The sequence below is a fragment of the Bicyclus anynana genome, chromosome 3 (assembly GCF_947172395.1).
Source record: "Bicyclus anynana chromosome 3, ilBicAnyn1.1, whole genome shotgun sequence".
Classification (NCBI taxonomy): domain Eukaryota; kingdom Metazoa; phylum Arthropoda; class Insecta; order Lepidoptera; family Nymphalidae; genus Bicyclus; species Bicyclus anynana.
The window spans coordinates 2313878-2330184 of NC_069085.1; the positions used below are offsets into that span (position 1 = coordinate 2313878).

At 37.3% G+C, this 16307-nt stretch overlaps 1 protein-coding gene across 5 annotated transcripts in view; it reads left to right on the forward strand.

Moving 5' to 3' along the window:
- LOC112051885 (leucine-rich repeat-containing G-protein coupled receptor 5) overlaps positions 1-16307 on the forward strand; it is a 406796-nt gene that overhangs the window by 56521 nt on the left and 333968 nt on the right. For 2 of the 5 annotated variants that reach the window (XM_052891092.1, XM_052891090.1), the window contains exon 2: positions 14120-14150. The exons of the other annotated variants lie outside the window; for them this stretch is intronic. The gene's annotated coding sequence lies outside the window, so the exon portion shown is untranslated. The remainder of the gene's footprint in view (positions 1-14119; positions 14151-16307) is intronic. 5 annotated transcript variants of the gene reach the window in all.

Below are 16307 nucleotides of genomic sequence, written 5' to 3' on the forward strand. Positions count from 1 at the left end.
GAAATCCAAAATGCATATACCTAATCGACATTCAATAGGTTTTTATATATGGGATAAGTTTTTGAGCACGATCTCGCTTGACGATAAAATAATATAATATAAAGAATCCCGTTTACTGTAGAGATACTCAGGGACTCAGGGTACTTATAATAAGAATAAGCGTAAGGTTCGAGTAAAGTCAGCCATTGACGGTCAATTATTCTCACGTTTCTACAGCGCAAACGGCAGCAAAGACGTTTCATAAGTCGATCCGTCATGCACGCAGCGACCAATACACGATCAGTTATAGCCGTGGGTTGCATTATAGATATCTAGAAAACTATTATACATATACTCGTAGGTATGTAAGAGAAAATATCATGCTAAAAGCTGGTTTTAATTAAATTTAGGACATAGAGCCACAATGCTGTTTTAATGCAAGTTGGCAGGCGAAGTTTTTTTCTTTTATAGAAATTCAGAGGGATTTATAATGCAGCAAAATTAAACAAAAAAAAAAACTTTTCTGGATTGATAAAATAAATGACGAAAATTCATTGTCCAATGAAGCCAGCGATTTCGTTTAATGAAATATACATTTTAATAATTAATTAGTCCTCCTGCGGACAAACTGTGACGTGGTATCATTAAAATTCCGTATTAACTCCCGTGGGAAATCACTTTACTGCTGCTGAGAAAAATAGACAGCGCAGTAGTAATGTACCTGCTTGCTAGGAGTATTCGCATATTTACAAGATCACCGAATAAGTTACTACAGTAAAATATTATGGCATAGTTTTACAGATATACCTACCGACAGGCGACACTCTATGAGGACCGTTATTACATCTTATAATATCAAAAATATGTATGAAAAAGCTGAAACCGGTAAGTGGCTCAAGTATGCCTCTCTGACAGAGAGTTACATATTTGTACCTTTTGCCGTGGAGACCCTTGGGCCATGGAGTCGCAGTGCCAAAAATTTTTACCGTATCATTTCACCGCGGCTAGTTGCCTCGACTGGTGACAGAAGGGCTGGCTCATTTTTTGCGCAAAGGACCAGCCTGGCTGTCCAGCGCGGAAATGCAGCCAGTATTCTTGCCACCATTCCACGTGGGCATGATTTGTGTAGTTATTAGGATAAGTTAGCTTAAGTTCCTTATTGTATTCTTTCTCAATAAAAAAAAAAAACTATAAAAAAATATGTATTAAATATCAAAATCAAAAACATACGACTACTTACACACATAAAGTGTAAGTACTTTTTTTCGTAAAAAAGCCTATAGATACACCGTGGAGTACTGAGATAGATGCATCATTTGTTGAAGTCCGTAAAATGATTTAGGCAGAAGAGCATGACAATTTAATTATGAATATACCTACACAGTCTGGAAAAAATATTCTTCCTTGGGCAGACAGTTATAAAAAGTTAAGTTTTATTTTAAGTTTTTGATTAAAAATTAAAAAAACGTTTAAATTAGTTTTTACGTTAGAAAAATGCTATTTCTTAATCACTATACAAAATACGCGAGGCGGATGACTACGAGTAGGTGCGAGCAGGTAAGGCAGTCGGGTTTTTTTTATTTTCTTAAATTTTCAACTACGTATTACACAGATAATTCTCAAATTAATACACATCCCAGCGTCTACACAATAACCTTTCAGCATCACCGGTGTATGGGCATCAGTACATCACATTCACATGGTTGCCTCATTCATAAACAAGTTTCAACATTAAACTATCACGTACGACTCGATTGTTAATGTTGCCGACGTATCAGACAACGCTCTCACCGTCCCATACGAATGTAGAGTCGTTGTAATAGTATAAGAGCTGGTTAACGATTTAAAAACAAATTTTAAATATTGAACATTTAACTTTTAAATACTTTCAGGGAATGCTGTCCTAACTATATGCCTGGTATTGCGCTACAAATTGTATAATGTCAGCCACTGACGATCAAGTAAGCTCAAATGGATGAAGCGCCAGCTTGACAGCCGATAAAATCGTAACCAACACACGACCAGTTTTATCGGTTGTCAAGCCGTTACAATTTGTACCGCAGACAATAAATACCTTTCCTGGTATTCCAGGTATTTATTGTCTGCCGCGCATTGCATTCAGTTCAAGCGTACAGTGTTTCTACAAATCTATAATTTGCACCTCTATAGGCATTATGGACTATTAAGAGAGCGCAGCACGTCGGTACGATATGGATAAAATTCGAAGCGCAAGCGAGACGCCGAATTATGACTTTCACGTAAATGCAAATTTTATGACGTGAGCGCCAAAACCATTTTTACCTAATGCAAGTAAATTAAACAACATAACGAAAAACAAAATGGCCATGTTCAAGATATATACATTGCATATATATATATTGCACACTCTTAAAAACGGTTGTAAATCTAAGGCAAGATTTCCACTCGGAAACGGAAAAAACGTTAACAAAATACAATATGAGAGTTATAATAGAAATTGTCTCTAAATATCTCATGCCACATCTTATGTATTAAACTCGTAAATCTTTCAAATAGTCAAAACAAATAAAGATTGACAAGGAATTGATAAATATCACATTTTCTACGTAAAAACGTAGTAGTTCGTGGATGTGTCTTAATCGTGGAATCAAAGTTATAATGCTATCGATATAAATGGTCACCAGCTCTCTGTGTATGAGTCTGCAGCATCTATTGTATCGATGATGGGCCTATTAATTTGATAGAAATCCCCCTAATTGGAGATATACCAGCTAATGCACTTCACCTTTCGTCCGCATAGTTAATGTTATCTTTACTGCGAGAGATAAATTTTACATTTAGACGATTTTTTGGGTGTTTAGTCGAACGGTCGTTTTATGTTGATTTTAGTTTATGGCCACAGAATAAATATGCGGAGTAATATGTTTATGGATTACATTTGATAAATACTTAGGATTAGATTTGATTTACTTTTTATTTGGTTTGATGTATAAATGTATAAAAATATATGGTTTGTTAGGTCGCTAAGCTAGAACTATATAATATATTATATAATGACTAATATTTCGTTTGTATCGAATGATCTTGGGATAATTCCGACTGCTTGTCTGCGTCGTTGGTCAAGTGATCCCTAGGTTCGACTGTGAAAAACTGAGCATTTCATACCTCTAAAATTGTTCAGTAAAAATACTCAGCCCTTAGTAGAAAAGTTGGTGGTGTTACATCTCCGTGCTTCAGATAGCATGTTCGTCTACAAAATTAAATGTCTACTTTATCATTCCCGTCACCATACTTTTTTTTCCGTAATCGAGTAAATAGACTTGACGGCCTCCGTGGCGCAGTGGTATGCGTAGTGGATTTACAAGACGGAGATCCTGGGTTCGATCCCCGGCTGGGCCGATTGGGGTTTTCTTAATTGTTTCAGGGGCTGGTGGGAGGCTTCGGCCGTAGTTAGTTATCACCCTAACAAAGGCAAAGACGTACCGCCAAGCGTTTTAGCGGTCCGGTACGATGTATATAAACCAAAAGGAGTGTGGATTTGCATCCTCTTCCTAACAAGTTAGTCCGCTTCCATCTTAGATTGCATCGTCACCTACTATCGAGTGAGATTATAGTCAAGGGTTAACTTGTAAAGATCTAATTTGATCAGTACCGCTATTTTGTAATCTCGTCTCTATCTCTCTCTGTCTAACACGTTATTACAGATAGAGACGAAATCGAAACACACTGTCAAGTTACAAAAACACTAGATTGTTAAAGTTAGGTAACATCCCTAACATCAGATTATCATAATACTCGTACTCAATAACATCTTACTCGTTTTGCTCAATAACATCTTAATAAAACATGTTCGTCGTGAAAGTGCTCCAGTGAATAGAACTACTCTCAACGAAGTATTTGTCATACTTCACCCAATAGCAAACAGATACATAAACGTAAATGTGAACATTGAACACTCGTCGCAAATGACTTTTCCAATAGTTCGGATCCGATACAAACTTGAATTTAGTCCACGTGGGATGAATGTAGCAATTATTGGTATGTCTATAGGTATAAAAATTGCGTTTTTAGCAAAAAACTGCTAAGTTTAGGCGGTGTTACTCTGTGATTTTGGATTACAAACTCCTGTGTCAGTCTACGAAAATTAGGTAAGTTTTTTTTTTCCAAGATATTTGCAGTAGCAAAATGACTTTTCCAATAGTTCGGATCCGATACAAACTTGAATTTAGTCCACGTGGGATGAATGTCGCAATTATTGGTATGTTTATAGGTATAACAATTGCGTTTTTAGCAAAAACAGCCTCGTCCCGCGGTTTATGTGGTTTTGGATTACGAAGTCCTGGATTCTAGCGAGCTACGAAAATTAAGAAAATAGTTCTAATTCGATACAAACTTGAATTTTGCCTACATGGGATGAATTTAGCAATTATTGATACGTCTATATAAAATAATGGTTATAAATACTGTAAAATTTTCACGAAATTTACAGTAGCACCCCAGAGTTAGGTTTGTATGGATATTTGCACCTTAGAACACGTTAAGCCGTTGGTACCAGTCACTAGTCGTTATATAAACAGACATTATCATCAAAATTCGCCAACCCGCATTAAACCAGCGTGGTGGGTCTATCCCACCACGCTGGTTTAATGCGGGTTATTGTAGAGCTCTAAATCGTCTTCTAGGAGGGGAGAGGACTATTCCTGTAGGGCACACAAAAGTGACGACCAAAGTTCAATCACAATGGGATAAATGCTTTGAGATAGTGAGACAATTTTATCCCACCAACCCACTTTGGGGCAGCGTGGTAGGTCACAGCTCCATATCCCCTATATAAGGGGGGGGGGTCATGGCCTTGTAGTAGGCTGTCAAATAAGCTGTTAATGATGATAAATACACCAGATTTTACACAGGGATTTAAGGAAGAATCAAAGCATAATTTGGACACCTGCAAAGCTAGAGTGAATAGGCATCTTCTAGGTAAGCGCGTTTCAACTTAGACCGCATTAATGCTTACCATCAGGCTTAATTGTAGTCAAGCGCTGGCCTATATTGCATAAAAAAAGCATTCCGAAAAAAGTAATTTTGCTTGTTTTTTTATCGCTTTCATACCCATACTCGAAAGACGTTGCTCGCAAAGCAAGTAAAGTAAAGCTCGATACAAAAATTCGTTGAATGCCACCAATTCCATACAATTCCCGGTTACGTAACAACACACTCTTGAATGGGAGCGTGTGTTATGTGTGTTATGTGTGTTCGGGTCGGGGCACACGTGCCCGCTCCGTGTTACAAAATACACAAAACAATTTTTCACGTTACAAGTATCACGATAAACATCTGACAGAGTAAACTAACGACATTAATAAAAACCAAGTTTCACGAGACCGTGTTTCGCTTTCCCTTTTAGCATAGTTTTCCGAACGTATAAAAATGGAAATTGTATGAGCATGTTAAAATATGGCTAAATTCGTATTAAACGAATGATGTGGGGAATGGGTTATGTTATTATTATTGTGTAAAGTTTGTTTTATTCATGTGAATGTTTTTGGTGTTATGTCTGCATTCTATAAAAGTTTATTAGATACTTAGTAGCTATATTTTCTAGATAATGACCGCCACTGAACCCTGAGACGAGACGCTCATTTAGCTGCTTTGTGTACTTAAATACAAATTTACACACATATATATGTTAGATACTTTATTTAATTATTTATTATACAAGTTAATATCCAGGGAAATTCTAGGTATGATGTAGCTACCTGCTCATCTAGCGCTCGTAAATGTAACAAGAAGACTGACAGAGAGATACTTTGTTATGTATAATATTTGTATGAATTATAAAAACAGCTTTAAAACTTTCTTTAAAGTATTTCTAAAATATAATATAGATTAATCCAATTCCAAGTGAATTTACACAATAAGAGAAATTTTCATTTAAGCTACTATTATTTTAATAACGGTTCCGAATTACTTAAAAAGTCCCTTTATAAGCCTCTATATTATAACTTTCTCACAATAAACCTTTAACTACTTTATGGGACCCTCATTAGCATTCTGCGTGAACCTAACACGCAACGAACGGCCATTTCAAATATAAAAACTCGATGAAGTGGCAAAAGCACAGATGCAAGCGTTTTACGATGATTGCCGTCAGCGAACAATGCCCACTTATTGTTTTACGAGGACCATTGCCGGAAACAAAGAACACAAATAAATGGATACGGCGTTTAAACTAAAAGATTTGTTTTGCACGATGCGCTTATTTTTTGGTTCAGTAGTTCTAAGTCATTCATTTAAACTAAAAAAAGTAATGGGCCCAATAATGGCCCTCGAGAAACGCCGAAAACAAAAGGCTTTATTATCGTTCCGCTTATAACAAAAAGTTGTTATGTACCTTTTTTATCGATAACCTCTTTGGTATAGTAGTTAATGACTTAGTCCTAAGTTCGATTACGATTTTAAAAGAGTTATCATAACTCGAAATTTAAAATCTCTAAATATCAGACTTAAACCAAGTCAAAAAGAGAGTATCTTCATAAGAATCATACTTAGTCTGTTCAGACTTGGTTGGTACCAAGTTACACGAGAAAAGTAACTCTAAAGCTAGACGCTGTTTTTTTTCTAGACAACAATAACAATGTTGTAGAGTCGTACTGTTACCTCGGAAGACTCTCGCTCGCATTCAAGAAGTTCGTTTAGAGTAACTTGGCCCTTAATTATTATTTATATGCCCTTTTTAATTTGTTTTTATAAGTATTTGTTTGGAAACAGAAAATTCTCACATAAAGAGATATCGTTAACACGTCTTCGCGTTGTCTTAATCAAATCAATTGAACACAAAGCGCACGATGTCGAGTAATTAATTAATACGTAATCGTGTTATGGTCTTTGTAAGAGTCTCTCTAGCGTCCAAGAAGCTAATTACTACTTTTATGTAGGAAATATTTCTTGGTCTTATTACTAAGAGTACATGCTTTATTCTTGGTCTTGCTCTACATTATGTATTATTATAGCATGCTTAGGTATGTATTACAATCATAATAATCGTTTTTTGAAAATTAATATCAGTTTAATGTTTTGTGTTTGTCTGTCCTCCTCCTTCTGATAGAATATGAAGCTAGGTCATCTGTGTTTGTCTTCATGTTATACGTACATCGTACGCGGACACCTATATGCATTAATGCAAAATAAAATCAATTGGAACATATAGGTGTCTGCGTACGACGTACGTAGAAGAAGAAGAAGAAGAAGAAATACTTTAAAGAAGAAAATGATAAATTAAACTTAGCGTGCAAAGGCGGCCTTATTACTATAAGTAATCTCTACCAGGCAACCCCTGACGAGAGAACTTGCGAAGAAAGAGCGGGAAGATGCAATACATTAAATACGTATAACATAAGACAGACTCAGACGACTTAGCTATACGTAATTACACCAGCAATCATACTTCTTAGACTGAAACGAAGCTTAGCATCAGAAATAAGCATGACCAAAATAGGTACTTTCCTAGACACAAATCTGCTGCAAGGCTACAAGGCTTAGGTACTATTACTATTTTGGGATTAGATACATTGTATGAGAAATAAACATGTAAGGCTGATGTACTTACTCTATGAAAAGGATAGATTTCATATACTCGGGAGAGTTGTGCTGAGTTAGAATCTTGCTTAGTCGATACACTAGAGGCGTTCCGTGACGGGAATAAAAATCATTCGATATCCAAGTCGGTTTGTTATGTGCCTCTCATCTTCATAAGTGCTTGTAGATCGGAATTGAATGCTATGCTTTGAATTCAAACATTTCAAACGTTCGTGAATGGAGCGGCGAAATTTAGATCGGGATGTGGGATTGCATGCTGGCGTAGTTAAATACGTTTTAGAATTTAATGGTGCACTTATTAATGTTGTAGCGGTAGAATAGATTTGGTTAAATTTTAGATTTAATGTTTTTTGTGATAACCTTCATAGTATGTTTTCTTTTAATATTGCATTAACATGCTTCTCATATTCCAATCGAGTCGATGACTATTATGTCGTACTGATCCAAACAGAGAAAGAAGAGGAGAAAATCCTCACTATTTTCCAACTCATTGCTTAGATCAACTCATTGCTTACATTTTAACACACAACCGCAATCCGACGGATAAGGAACCACGTGTGCTTTTAATCTACCAACGTTATAAGTACCCTTTATTTATATGCAGACAAAAAAGGACAATATATTATATATAGTCTGGCAAGTTTGCTTATAACACTCTCATGATATGCGGGCGACAGAGGAAAGGACTGCGCGGGTGTGCAAGTGCAGTGTGCGGTATTTTCATTCATTGCTACACGACCCCGGGCCGCGCGGAACATCGGGAGTGTTACGAACGAAGTTGCCAAGCAATAGTTTCATAACTTAGCTAGAAACATTGTCACTCACACCATCATGTTTGTTATCACTTGCATATCATAATACTATGTTGGTCCTATAGTATCCTCCCGATTGTTCAGAGTCTCATATTCTGCGTTAACGTAACTCGAGCCGGCCGGGTCTAGGGGCGACGCTGTGGCGCCAAGGCTCTACTTTCACGACTAGCGCAAAGATTAGGCTTCGTTTAAGATACGCTAAACCATTTGTTGACTTCCGAAATTATATTTTTTATATTATAAGAACAGTCGATAAGAAAAGAAAACGACGGTTATTGAATTCTAGCCGTCGTCCTGCGTAGTTCCCTTTCCTGTGAGAATACGGGGATAAAATGTAGCCTATGACACCTACTTATAAAAATAACGTGACTTTCTAACGGTAAAAAATTTACCACTAGAAGCTTTGCTTGAAACACACCACCACGCGATCCTCCGCCCTTCTTTCCACTACCTTCTTGATGTCGTCGGACCATCTAGCTGGAGGGCGTCCTACACTGCGTTTGCTAGTACGCGGTCTCCACTCCAGAACACGTCTGCCCCAGCGGCCATCTGTTCTACGATAGATATGGCCCGCCCACTGCCACTTGAGTTTGCTAATCCGCATCAATTATTTTCGTTCTCCTACGGATTTCCTCGTTCCGGATTTTATCTTTCATAGAGACTCCTAACTATATTTGTTATAGTAAGTTCTAACCCTCCTTTGTTCGATGTCGGGTGAAAAGTGCCCCATCTGTTCCCACATCATTGGCAAGTATAGCGTTACTTGCACCGCAGATTTCATACGCTCCACAGAGTCGGGTGGCTCCGTACACTCGATACGGTAGCTTCGTGACGGGAATAAAACATTCCATCTTCAGACTGAAGGAATACTGAGAGCTAGCTTTTATCCATATCATTTTTACGTAAGTTTTATTACATTACGACATTTTTTTTTAATTCTACAGATTATATGTCGATTGTTTTTAGAGAAAAACACCAGTTCCTGTTTAAAAACGGCTTCAACTATTTAAATATGCTTTTGTTTTTGTATTCTAAAACCAAATAGTTCAAAGAAACATAAATGGAAAATAATATTGACAGAAAAACCCATAGACGCTTCGTATAGGTAAGTAATACCACGCAAATGTCCGCATACAAATATTTAAATCGGTTTTAGTCCAGCTTTTATACACTCACGCTTAGTGTAGAAGTGATGCTAAGCAATTTATTTTTATGCCGAAATTCTTGGTTCCTGCGAAAATACAAAGTTCATGCGATTATCAAATAAGTAGTAAGATTGAAACACATCGAACATTAGAAAAAAGTAGCTGACGCTTTGAAGGCTGTTATAATTAGGTACCTATGTAAAATACAGGTACAAACCCTTTGCCATATTTTAGCTCCAACACGAGCTTATTCTAGATGTACTATAGACCGCTATCAAGTGTCAATGCCATTATTTATTACAATCGATCGTCAAGCCGGCCTCATAGACGTCAGCAATCCAGTAATAATGAATCGAGTTGTAATTGAGAGCAATTGAATAATGTAGACATATGCATGTGCAGTTAAATGTCTTATCAGTTAAGGTCGATTTCTGACCTACATCTATTGGAAATTGGAGCAAGCGGAATGTTTAATTGATAACTAATTTATTTTACTGTTTATTGAGAAGGAATACATTAAGGAACTTAAGCCTTACTTATCCTAATAAGTATACAAATCATGCCCACCTGGAATGGTGACAAGAATAGTGGCTGCATTTCCGCGCTGGACAGCCAGGCTGATCCTTTGCGCAAATAATGAGCCGGCCCTTATGTCACCAGTCGAGCCAACTAACTGCGGCGAATTTTTTTGGCACTGCGACTCCATGGTGTCTCCAAGGCAAAAGGTAGAAATATGTCACTATCAGTCAGAGAGGCATAGGTACTTGTGCCACTTACCGGTTTCAGCTTTTTCTGCTGCGACTCCCGGTCTTGAATCTGTCTCCCTGATATGACATTGTTTATTGTAGACTTTCCGTTTCGGCTGTAATCGGCCCAAAATGCACTGCACTGTCCTTAGTTTCTCAACCTCCTTAGAGGCAGCGCAGCAGCCTGGTGTAGGTTCTGGCACAGCCCTTGAAAAAGTCGAGCGCTTGGTCCGAATCTCACGTCCTTACAGAGTTTAAGACCAGATTTAGTACCCTCCGTTCATCTAGATGTGCTTAAAATAGTTTTTTGTTTAGGTGTATTACCTTTTGCGCATGGTTATTTTAGTAGGTACCTAACAAGGTGTAAACGTAAACACCATTATACATTTATTTGATAACAATTCTATTACCTTATCGTAATGTTTATGTAAATTGATATAAAAATATTTTCGATAAGAAAATTATTAATTAAAACATTGAGTCTACAGCAAACTACATTTTCACAAATAATTATCGCAATCATGTTAAAATTATAGACCACTAGCGGACGCCCGCGCCTTTGACCGCGTCGAATTCAATTTTTCACAAATCCCGCGGGAAACATAGATTTTTCCGGGATGAAAGTAGCCTATGTGTTAAATCTATTTCCATTCCAAATTTCAGCCAAATCGCTTTAGTAGCCGCAGCGCAAAGGAGGTTCAAACATAATCACTTACACAAAAACTTTTGCCTTTATATGTTATGCTTTATGTACTAGTGTGATAAACAGATGCCGTAGCAGTTCCTAACCTTAAGATTTAAATGAAAACCGAAAACGAATTAAAAAAAACACATCAAATCTGTGTGACCTAAATGCAGATAACTGCAATAGATCGCTCTCAAATAGCCGTACACATGTATTGAATAGTCCGTCCCCGTCCCTGGTCATCCATTACCGCTGTAGTGGCGACGCGTCTCCGCCCTGCCTCAGATCGATAGTTATGACGTTGATAGCCAGTTGAATTGTGTACAGTCTTCTACAGATTTTGGTATAAGTCAGTATGCCTAGTATAGGTGCCTTTGGTTATTAACCCATATTCGGGCTCACTGTTGAGCACGAGTCTCCTCTCAGAATCAGGGGCTAGGCCTTAGTCCACCACGCTGGTCCAATGCAGATTGGCAGACTTCACACACGTAGATAATTAGGGAAATTCTCAGGTATGTAGGTTTCCTTCACCGTTTGAGACAAGCGATATTGAATTTCTTTATGCTGCAAATTAATGAAGTAGGTAGGTAACCACTTAACATGAGGAATGTTTTTGTAATTCATTTCAAAACCTTTCTTTTACAAATATCTTTACTCATTTTTACTAAACGCATAATCTGTACCAGGAATGGTTTCCAAATAGCCAAATGTGGTTCGACAATGCAATAGGTATTAATGGTAGAGGTCCTATATCCTCTCGGATTTGCGTTTAAGCTATTGATTTTAATGCTTTACAAGTTAGCCCTTGACTACAATCACACCATGATCCAATCTAAGATGGAAGCGGGTTAATTTGTTAAGAGTAGAATGAAAATCCACACGCTTTTCGGTTTCTACACGACATCGTGCCGGAACGATAAATCGCTTGGCGGTAAGTCTTTGAAGGTAGGGCGGCGCTACAGCCTAAGCCTCCTACCATTTAGACCTTTTTTTTTAACGTGGGGAAATCCTCATGGATACCTTCTCGCCACGGGGAGGCAAGAAAGTTATGTTGGACTTCAAACGACTAAAACCCCACGGTGTTTGGACTCGCTGCCTGATGACTGAGCCACATGAACATTTCGTAAACTACAGCAACCCACCAGTCAGACCTGGATCAATTAAGAATATCTCAATCGGCTCAATTCACCATTAACAAAGAAGTGCACTACAAATTCAGTCGGTTACTGCAATGCCTTTTATAAGCCAAGTAAGACTAAATAATTAAATTCTTAAACCGTATTTCAGTAGGTAAACTCCAAGCCAAACGAAGTTATAAAAAGTCTCACTCGTTAAACTTGCATTTGAATGGCGTCCAAACGTCACCAGTTCCCTGACTGTTGAGGATCTTTTAAACGACCTATTTTTAGTTGGCCAGTTTTTGTTGAAGCTACTATAGACGGAGAAATTAGTTTTGCTAGTTATTTTCATAAACACTGCAATAAGTTAGTTAAAATACGTCTTTGGTGTCCCAAATTCGAGATACATTTTCGAATCTTGATCTTTTTTAAGAACTTTCATTAGGTATAGTAAAGTGGAACTATGCAAAACAATTAAGCAGATTTTAATACAGCTCCTATTATATGACCTTATCATCAATCGATGTAGCGGTTATTAGTAATTCCATTATGTAGGTAAATCTATACTTAATATTGTAAAGAGGTAACGTTTGTGAGTTTTTAGGCGGCGATATTGAAAATTCTTTATTTTATTTGTGTGTGGCTTTATTATGTTATCCTTGTAGCCTAACTACGCGAGTGAAACCGCTGAGCGTCAACTAGTTCAGAAATAAAATGCTCCATTATAATTATTATGTAAGATTGTTTACCTATCCACTTATTTAGTGCTAAAAAACTGCCTTAACAATTTAACCTTAGAATGCATATTAATTTACAGTCAGACTAGTTCGCTCATCAGGCTTGCCGGCTATAAAAATCCTCAGTATTTATAATCAACACACGCCTTGTTACAAAAAAGATAAATAAAAAAGCGATCTTAACAAGTGCGACACCGAAAGGTTGAATTTATCTATAATCCATGCAAACAAATTGCACAAGTGTCCCATGTTTTCTCATGTAACGACGGCTATAAAAACGTGACTGCACACATATTTACAACATCTAATTTAAAGATGTGCATGCGGAGTATAAGAACCTCTTGATGCTCGTTCACAGTGACAAGCGAAAGCGATTGCGAGAATATTCACTAAATATAAATTTAAATTACACACAAGATGAACAACTGTTAGGAACAATTACGAATTGATTGAGTATAGTTAATTTTTTTTGAAAAACCGACATTCACTACTTTTACACATCATCATCATCATGTCAGCTGATGGACGTCCACTGCAGGACATAGGCCTTTGTAGGGACTTCCAAACACCACGATCCTGAGCCGCTTGCATCCCTGCAGCAAATCCCTGGGACTAGCTTTATGTCGTCAGTCAGTCAGTGGTGGGAGTTCGACCAACATTGCGCTTGGTAGTGCAGGGTCGCCTTTCCAGCACCTTGGGCTCCCGGTTGGCCGTGACTCAACGTCCAACGGCTCTTTGAACTATGTTTATTTTACTAACACATGTTCGTACTTTATAACTAATGGAACAATTAAATACCTTCATTTGGAGACGGTGCCATAGACACGCATAGATAATCATGGTATAAACTGGCTAAAATAACGTAGGTGCATGGAACCTCTAGACTTAGATAGACATATATTGAGTTCTAAGAATCTATCCAATGAGACTTTAACGGCTTGGCAGGACGTTAAAACCGATGGGGTTCGTGAGGTAGGTAAGATCCCATCACATGTTTGGAGTCCATGTTCAAGAGACGTACGAAATCCAAGATCGCTATCATCACCGCTGTCGCTTATCCATTGCGACCGTGCGCTCGGCCCGACTGTCATTTTGTTATGTTAGTAGATATTTATTTAATTTAAATACACTTTTCTTTGCGCCTGTCACTCAGACACGGCACACGCCAGTTCCTGAAAGACGCCACTCTCATATGAATGGCGTGGCTTTACAAGATTTTTTTATTCGCACAAAAAAATTTGATTCAATGAAAACACACACTTAGCCCGCCCTAAGCGAAGACTGCTTTCAAATCTAACGTATAAATATTTACTTGTTCGCAGGTGAGGTTTTCATTATCTGATTTTCATCTCGGTGAGTATTTTAGAAAAAAATACACTTTTTTTTTGTACACCTCAATATTACTTTGCGTCTGTTTCGATTTACATTTTGTATACGTGTTTTTAGGATACTACGAAACCTTTAATGCGCTAAGCTCATTTCTATATCAGGGGACGTGTTCATTGTATTGCGAATTGTTTTGTGATTCAAATGAAATATTGGGTTGTACAAGAGGATTTCTTACTTAGTATGCTGTGTGTACAATCTACTTTACCTCGTCGGTACAGTGGTGAGCTCTTGGTCAAGCTATGAAACTCTGAGTTTTTCTTTCTTTTAATAATACCTTAGTGTCAATTTCAATGGATCCTTCAGTCTGATCACCAAAATTGTGAAAATAACATTATTTATTATAGTTACTCGTGGACGACTGCAACTTCGTTCGCGTGAAATTGTATTTATTACAAATCCCGCGGGAATCTTGGTCTTTTCCGGGATATAAAGTATCCAATGTATTAATAGGTGACAGGTAATTAATAGCTGTTTAGTCTGCTTGTTCTAGTTAAGTAAGTAATCTATAGGTTCACTAAAATTGACTTTACAATTTGACTACTATAGTCTGGCAAGTTCGTTGATTGACACTCCCATGCTATGCGGGCGACGAGGGGAAAGACTGCGCAGGTGTGAAATCGTGCGTGCGGGGAAGTGAGGTGCGTCAGTCGTGGGTTTGTCATTCATTGCTACATGAGTGTTACGAACGAATTTGCCAAGCTATACAGTCTCAGACCAATTATAGAAGGACCTGTATCGCACTCATAGTCACGAACAAAATTGTCTGTCATTTTCCGAGGAAAACGAGCTTAGATTTGGTGTATATCTTATACTAAACTAGAAGTTTGTGCCCATTTTTTACACCATTCAATTACACGAAAAGGTATTTTTACGGAGCTCTTTAACCGACGAACACGATTACAACTATTTAACATCGATTCTATAGAGACAGTTTTTATAATCGCATTAGATCGTTGATCATATACTTTGACAGAAAAGTAACGTCTAGCGAGGCAGGTCCTATACAATAATTGGTCTGAGTATACAGTATACTTTATCTACTAATATAGTTTTGTTTATATATTTGTATCACAAATGCTAGTGTAGGCTAGTGGGCATTAAATAACATGATAATACCCTCTAATCCCTATTAATCTCATTAAGCCACATTGTTGTTTCTATCCCAAAATCATTGATACAGGCTGTTAAATTTTGAAACGGGTGTATTTCCCTAGCAGAACCCGAGTTTCCCCGTATCCTTTGTGTATCCTCCGAATTATTAATGTCGGATATAATTTCCTTGTGATTGATAGAAATGGAAGGTTAAATGGTGGACTAACTCTCTTTTGACGAATTTTCCGGTGCGTTATGCTTCAAATTGCAGTCGATTCGGCAAATTTCTTATTATTTTTTTTAGTTTTTGTTTTGTTATGGATTGAAATCTGGGCCTGTAACCATATGGCACGTCCATTCTCTTTCTGCAAACGCTAACGCTTCGAAAACTAAAAATTAATACATTCAAACTTTCGGCCTTGTTCAAATGTGGTCGCAGGCTCTCAGTCTCTAAAGATATGAAGATAGCCGAGCGAACTACACATAACAATCCATCTCGGAAACTTTAAGCGATCACCAGAGAGCCATTTTTGTTTTTTACGACCATGTTATCACACAATTTGAAGTTAGTTAAAATAAACCAGCGGTTGCCTGTGACTTTGCGTTGTATTTATTTTGTTTGTCTCGAATACTTACTCTCTTTTTACCAATTCCTATTAGATTATGCAAGTATATTTATATTTCAACGATTATCCCATAAAATACTGAATTTATTTGCATTTATTAAACATTTCTTTTGTTGTTTAAATGCATAACTTTCAGGGAAACGACATTCGTTATAGTCACGTGATCAACCTATCAATCGGATAAATCATTGCCACAATTTTTTTAATTTTCGAAGCGTTAACGTTTGTAGAAATAGAATCATAATGCAACATGGCTAGAGGCCCTGATGATGATGTACGCAAATGAAACTTTTAATCAATCGATAACTACAAATCTACAACATTTGCCGTTAACCAAAAAACACGGGTACACGCTAATTGTCGGATTTGCGTTTAAACTTTAAAATCCAACGCAACAAAACTT